General features: G+C 38.1%; 1 protein-coding gene across 1 annotated transcript in view; it reads right to left on the bottom strand.

Moving 5' to 3' along the window:
- megf10 (multiple EGF-like-domains 10) overlaps positions 1 to 7,700 on the bottom strand; it is a 109,713-nt gene extending 102,013 nt beyond the window's left edge. Inside the window, exon 1 of the mRNA XM_086135202.1 lies at positions 7,582 to 7,700. The gene's annotated coding sequence lies outside the window, so the exon portion shown is untranslated. The remainder of the gene's footprint in view (positions 1 to 7,581) is intronic.
- Between the last annotated feature and the right edge of the window lie 351 nt (positions 7,701 to 8,051).

The following is an 8,051-nucleotide window of genomic DNA, read 5'->3' on the forward strand; positions in this document are numbered from 1 at the left end:
CAGCAAACAACATGCCAATGAACACCACAAAAACAAAGGAGATGATCTTAACTTCAGGAGGGGACAAGCGGACCCAGCGCCCCTTTATATTCATGCGGAATGTGTGAAAAGGTGAGCTCCACTAGGTTCCTGGGTGTGCAGCTCTCTGCAGACCTCTCCTGGACAGACAACACCACGGCGGTGGTGAGGAAAGCCCAGCAGCGACTCCACTTCCTGAGGGTGCTCAGGAGGAACAACTTGGAGGAGAAGCTGCTGGTGATGTTCTACAGAGCTACCATCGAGAGCACCCTGGTATACTGCATCACAGCGTGGTACGCGAGGTGCTCAGCAGCAGATAGAAAAGCGCTGTAGAGGGTGATAAATCTGGCCCAGAAGGTCACTGGCTGCTCTCTGCCCAGCCTATTTTATTTTTATTTTTTTCGAAATGCACGAAGGAGTGGCACCCAAATTTCATTGTATTCCGATTCCAACGCAATGGATGCATGGAAGTATCTGTATATGAGTAAACCACTGTGAGCATATAAAACCAGCCCATGCTTGCGTTGGTATACAATCACACACTATGACTACTCACAGGACTCCAACATGAAAATGTGATTAATTGCAACATGTTTGGCTTTTCACTTTTTGCATCTTCGGAGGGAATAGGACATCAATGTACAGTTACTGTGGGATTAGAATAGGAGAAAATTGATACTTTTACTTTCCTGTTCAGGCTCATTGGTCGTGCCAGGCAAAACAACAGCTGAGGTTAGGCCTTCAGGGGAAAAAAAAAAAAAAAGGTTTTCGCGAGGCTGGCGAGCTGACTGTGTAATGGGGCTTTAAGACAGTGTGCTGCATTTACGGACAAGGGGCAGGCCACAGGGAAGATGGCGGGCTGGTCGCTGGTTGCTTCAGTGACTGAACAGGCACTGGAAAGACCAGTGACCTTTCCCGTTTGTTTGGTCGTAAGATGACTACAGCTTGCAATCTGGCCGTTGTAACGAAAAGTCCTAGCATTACTTTTGTTGAGGTGGAGACAACGAGAAGCATGAGAAAAGATCTTGGGAATTGGGATTTTGGTACACTCCGTGAGCATATGGCCTATTGACGGACGCTTCAAAGTGTACTTCTGGATTCTCCATGCTTTTTCCGCTATAGCTTGCAACGCCGCCAACATATTTTGTTGTTGTAACTCCGAGTTCAATTTGCCACCATCTCTCCGCTGACATTTCGTTTCGTTTCGTTTATTGAACATAAAACATACACATACAGTAATAATTTGACAGAAAATAAGGTAAGTAAAATAGTAAAAAGGAACGAGAAATCAGTCATCGTTCAACACAATTATTATGTTCAAGGGAGTAGGAAGAAGTAAAAAACGTATCTAGTCCTACCCCATGTTATGTGTTTATATATTAATAGATCATTTTTAAATCAATCAGAAAAGAAAGAAAGTAAGAAGAAAGAAGTCTCCATTAAGGCTCATGCTTTACCCTTAACCATTATATTTTTACAACTTTTGGTTTGTATCAGGATTTTATACATACACACCCTGGCACTCTTGTGTCAATTTTCTCTTGTATTCATAATGGATATTGCAGTACCTTTCTCTCTTTATCAACTTAATTCTGATTTATTATTATATTTAATTAATGTTTAGAACTTATCACCTTAACTCTAATTGATGTAGGTTGTTTGTACTATTTTTTTGACATTGTTTTTGAACTCAGCAAGCGATTTACTCATTTTCAGGTCCGTTTCGAAATTATTCCACAGATTAACACCTTTGACAGATGCACTTCTTTGCTTGATGTTTGTTCTTGTTTTGTAGAGGATCCCTATGGTTTTGGCTATTTTTCTTTTTACGTTATCGATATGTGGCTTCCAACAAAGTTTTGAGTCTTTTACTAATCCGAGAAACTTGGTTTCATACACTCTTTCTATCTCAATTGAGTTTACCATAATTTTAGCTTGGTGTTTGATTGGTCTTGTGCCAAAAACAATTAACTTGGATTTTTTTCAAGTTAAGTGACAATTTATTTCCCGTCGAACCATTTTTTTAATTAGTTTTCTACGGTTGTCAGGAGCTGTTTCAGATTTATTCCAGAACAGTAGAAAGTTGTATCATCAGCAAATAGGACACATTTAAATTGTTTTGAGACCTTGCAGATATCATTTATATATAAGATGAATAGTTTTGGACCAAGCACTGACCCCTGAGGAACTCCATGAGTGATTTTCAGTTGATTCGTTTTTCTTATTTTTGAGCTGCACGTACTGATATCTGTTTTCTAAATAAATTTTTATCCATTTATAAGCTACACCTCTAATGCCATATCTTTCTAGTTTATTCAATAATATACTATGATCTATTGTGTAAAAAGCTTTTTTTTAGATCAAGGAAAATCCAACAGTAAATTCTTTGTTGTCTATATTTGTGGCTATTGCTTCCACAAACTCCATAACTGTCATTGAGGTGGTCCGTTTTTCCCCAAAGCCATATTGATATGTTTTTGTATAAAGCTATCAAGTCTGCTCGAGAATAGTTTTTCTAATATTTTTGAGAATTGTGGTAGTAGTGATATTGGTCTATAATTTGTAAACAAATGTCTTTCTCCACTTTTATCAATTGGAATAACTTTAGCAATTTTCATTTTTGGTGGAAGGATACCAGCTTTGAATGACAGGTTGCATACGTGCGTGAAAGGTCGCACTACATATTCTATAATAAGATAAGATATCCTTTATTTGTCCCACATTGGGGAAATTTACAGTCTACAGCAGCAAGATTGGGTAGAAAGAAGAAATACAAAGTTTCGCATTCACAAAATGAATGTTACTGTTTCGATGTACACCGTTCAATTAAGTGCAATATAAATATAGATATAGATAAGGTGGCTGTGCTAATTACAATTGTTTTCCACATCATTCTTATTTTTTTATTCAGCAGCCCGACAGCAGTGGGTAGGAACGAGCGGCGGTATCTCTCCTTCTTGCAGCGCGGGTGTAACAGCCTCTGGCTGAAGGAGCTACCTAGTACTGTCAGGGCGGGCTTGAGGGGGTGGGAGGGACTGTTTTAATCTGTAATAATCAGTTTTATTATTGACATATCAATATTAAAGCAATCAGTTGACTTTTTATTTTTAAAGGTTCTTACAATATTTGATACTTCTTCTTGTTTTACAGCAGTAAGGAACATCGTGGAGGAGTTTTTTTTCTATGTATCTATTTCAAACAAGTTTGTTGGATCAGGACATCTGCCAAGCTAATAGTGTGAATCACTTAAAAAGTACACAAATAAAATCTTGGAAATGTGAAGAAGTTTAAAAGGACGGTGCATAACAAAATGGTGCTTTTTCGATGTTCGTGATTTTGAAAAGCCACTATTAATTGTAATAATGTGCCCAAAAAAATTGTAACATATCAATATATTTTTTTAATGTAATTGGAGCAGACTTTTAAAAAAACAACAGCCAGAAAGACTCCCTATCCATTCTCCATCCATCCATCCATCCATCCATTTTCTGATCCGGTTTATCCTCACAGCCTATCCCAGCTGTCTTCGGGCAGTAGGCGGCGCACACCCTGAACCGGTTGCCAGCCAATCGCAGCACACACAGAGACGAACAATGATCCGCACTCACACTCACATCTAGGGACAAATTAGAGTGTTCAATCAGCCTGCCATGCATGCTTTTGGAATGTGTGAGGAAACCGGAGTACCTGCAGAAAACCCACGCAGGCCCGGGGAGAACATGCAAACGCCACACAGGAAGGCCGGAGCCAGAATCGAACCCAGGACCTCTGCACTGTGAGGTCGACGCGCTAACCACTGGACCACCATTTTCTATACCCGAATATGACTAACCAGATCCTAGTGGGTTATAGCTTTGGAGTAATACTGTATTTGAAGATTTAATTAATAATTATTAAATGTGAGAACATACTATGTGATTGCAATGTATGCAATGGGAAAGTACAGTACAGTATAACGTGTATAAATGTAATTTTAATGTTTAGTCAAAAGCATCTGCTACCACTGACTGACTCATAGCCCACAGCTGTCCCTGCATGTGTGTGTGTATATGTGTGTGCGTGTGTGTATAGCATGTGCATGTGTATATTGTGTGCATGTGTCTGTCCTGTCAAGTTTGATTGAGTGTGCTCTGTTTAGTCTTCCAGGCTCCATAATCAGCCAGTTGTCCCATGCAGCCCAATAATGACTTTCACTGGGAAAACACAGCCTTGTCATGGTGGCTCATTTCACTCAACGACAACAAATCAGACTGATATGAAAATGAATTTATGAAGAACTTCACTTGTACGCAGAGAGCACTTAGATGAAAATGTGTCCGCTCCTATCTTGGCTGTATGATTCAGCTCTATTTAGTAAAAGGTGATAAAAAATCATTTCTAATCTTCAGAGATCCCTACTTTACATGACATAACACATGAGTTTCCGACTGAGACATTTATTTTTAATTCTTGATTTTTTACAGATGTTTTCTTTTCTTCTCAAAGTGATCCTTTTTAACTTACATTCCTGAACTGTTACAATTACCACACTAGCGGTACTTTACATACACAACATATTTCCAAATTGCGATAACATGTTCTAAACATATACAAAATAAATCATCACTTATCTACACTTAATAAAGTTTTGGTTGAACGTACTCATTTTTATTTCATCAAGTGTTCGGGCGAAATAAAATCATCTGGATCCAGGTACGTTTTAAGTAGAATATACATGTATATCTGCTTAAAAAATCTGGAGACAGATGATTTCACTCTGCGCGACCATTTGATGAAATAAAATTGAGCAAATTCCACAAAACATTTTTTGCAATGAAGTGTCAAACTGTGTTTTATGTATTGTAGACGCGTATCTCTGTATTGTGTAATTTTGGCAGGTGCAACTTCTTGGACTAACTCAAGGCACTTTGGCACTGGTGGTTCAGTCCACTCCAGCGGAACCCTCACAACTCAGATGAGGAACAGGTGTTCCATTTGGAAAAACTATTTAGAAAATAACGGTGATGAAGCGACGAGGGGGCCTAAAGTCAAGTAAATCTAAGATAATCCACTAACATTGTTGGAAGAATAAAACATGTTTATCAATAACTCTAAATTCAAGTCAGTTTTCAATGACCTGCATTTACCTTTCCTCCCAAAATCATGACCCGCATTTGTAGTGAAAGCAATAGAGAAGATGTTTTATTTACATAGCCTCTGAAAATTGTGGTGAAGTACATTATAAGTTCAAAAACCGTTTCAAAGGAGTTCAATGTATTGCTCGCCATGACATCCTCCGCCCAGAAGCTGAGCTGCACTGTTTTTGTTTTCAAAGTAAACAAGTGGCTAAAATGTGATGCGCTGCCACTTCTTATGTGTTCCATAGAGGAGCTTAATGATCAAAATAAGAATCCATGTAATTTTTCACAAACTGTCTGCGACCCACTTTTGGGTCCTGACACGCCAGTTGAAAATCACTGACTGAGAGTAACTTTAGATGATTCTATTTCCGTTCCACCTCATTTCACAGAAGTGCTTTAATCATTTTCGACAACGAAATAGTTCATCAGCAATGAAAAATGAACAACCAATATTGAGCAGATTTAGCAGCAACGTTGAGTAGGGCTACAATTTATGATTATTTTGATAATCGATTTAGTTGATAAATCAAAATCAGATTTTTTTTTAAAACATGTTTTCATTTCCATACCTTTATTCAAAAACATGGCATTAATTCAAAGTGACATAATTATGATTCAATTACTCTTTTGGTCTGTAACTGTCAAAAAATAGGCAAAAATGTTGATCATGGTTTTCCAAAATAAAAGCACAGTTTTATTTTGCTTTAACCCAAAGATAATCAGTCCTTGTTCACGGAGGACTGCAGAAATCAAACAACATTTACTGTCAAGAAGCTGAAATTCTGAGCATTTGGACAATTTTGAAAAAAAAAAAAACGTTATCCAAATGATTCATCGACTATGAAAAATAGTTAGGGATACATTTGTTCATCAATTTGTCGATTAATCACTGCGCCTCGAAACTCCAGTATATTTTCAAGCGATTCATAAGTTATGTATCGACATGCTCTCCGTGATAAGTCGTTCCTTAGTTATTTCCCCACCCCAGCTTGTTACAGTTTTGACTCGAAGCTCACAATATCTTCAAAGCAATACATGTCTCTTTTGTACTGAAATCATCACATTTTAAAGTCTGTATAATTTAGCGACCTGTGTCTTGGCCAGGTGTTTCTCTTTGTCTTATCACTTGCTTGTAATTAAGTTTCCTGGTTTTGGGTTGCCCTTGTCGGTTCGTTGTTGGAGCTCGAATTAGTGGTCTCTGTCGTCTCGAGTCATTTCGAGCTGAGTCAAGTGGTTTCCCCTAGTGTTTCTTTGCAGTTTCCATTGCGTTTATATTTTGACGCTTCTGAGTAGCTTGTTTACCTTTTTGTTGTTTTAAGATTAAATTGTTTTTGACCACTTACTGCCTCTTTGTATTTGACAACAAATAACTTTCCCTACAAATAATAACTTGTGTATACAGTAGGCTTTCCATATACAGGTATATTCAGTTAGCAGTAAAATGCTTAAATGACTGTAATAGGTTTTCGTTTTTGAAGCAGAAACTCTTCTGGCCATCCTCGTCTTCCACTCACTGTACAAAGCCAACCAAACAATGTGTCCTAAATATTGAGGGCCCGCACATTCAGATTTGGGGTGAAACTTCACCTCCAGCAGATTTAAATTACAACATATAGTACTGAACCATCACACTTGGGTAGCAAGAACATACTTGAGCACTCCATCTGGGGCTGGGGACACCACTCTTTTTCTTATGCAACAAGGTTAGCCATGACGACCAAAACAAAGCTTACACAGCAGTGTGAACAAATGCTGATCACTCTGATAACCACAATTACATATTAGCACGACTATTTATTCCTTAGCTTTTACGTCTTGTACATAAGAGCGAGGGAATATTTTATATGATAAAAGGCTAGCCAAAGCGTATTCTTTTCGATGACAAATTATATACTTTTTGGGCGGGAATAAAAAACAGACTGGTCTGGTTAATTGTGTTGTGCAATTTGGATTTCTGACAACTGCTCTGGCAAAATTTAATTAAAAGGCGATGTGCAGTAGTTTATATGACAGTTTTAAGTAGCTGCTTAATGTTTATATTAAATAAATAAACAAATAACAAAAAAAGATGAAGAAGAAGGAAGGAAAAGGCAAACATGAACTGCACTTTAGAATAAGTAAAAGTGGCGCCATCCTTGCATTTAAGGTATAGGGCAGCCGTAAAACGACAAAATTGTGCACAAACATTACAGACAAAACTATGTTTTTAATATTCTACAAATGCAGTCATAAGATCCGAAAGTGGACGGAATATGCCCGATCATATGTTGGTGTTTTATTTTTTACTGTAAAACAATCACTCACTGATTGATGGAAACATCACAACAAACAGTTTGAAATGAAAAATTTGGAACTAAGACAAAAAAAAGTACAAATTTGAGTAGCACTGTGCGATTTGGGAATGAGTCGAAAAACAAATCCAGTTATAAAGAAATAAAATTACCTTCTCTATGAAAGAATATCGATCATGTCCAGCCTCATGAGTCCGTCTTTTAATGCCAATGGTGGTGTCCTCCCTCTGTGAAACAAAAAAAATCCGATTGCTGTTTCTCAGAAACACATGAGAATAAAAGATGGGGCGATCAAAGAGGCGATTTCAAAATAGTCCCTCGGATGCGAAAAGTAAGCGTCTCCGCACCCAAAACGCTCGCATGCTGTTTACGTGACGTCACGAACCTCTTCACCACTGGGACTCTCTCCTGGGAGAATCGAGTTGACGTGCGGCCAGGCGCTACTTTGCCCAAAATTGCCAACCCCCCCTACCCCCCCCCCCCAAAAGTATCATTACTACGTTCTAAATCCGTGTTAGTTTAAAAGGCACCTACATTTTATAATATATTTTTTCCTCTAATAAAAAATGATGCTAGTGTGAGGCCAAAACGACATACAAAACGTTATCTTGCGCAAGATTTT

Source organism: Hippocampus guttulatus, chromosome 17 (genome assembly GCF_054856545.1).
Source record: "Hippocampus guttulatus isolate MCC_2025c chromosome 17, RoL_Hgut_1.0, whole genome shotgun sequence".
NCBI classification, from domain to species: domain Eukaryota; kingdom Metazoa; phylum Chordata; class Actinopteri; order Syngnathiformes; family Syngnathidae; genus Hippocampus; species Hippocampus guttulatus.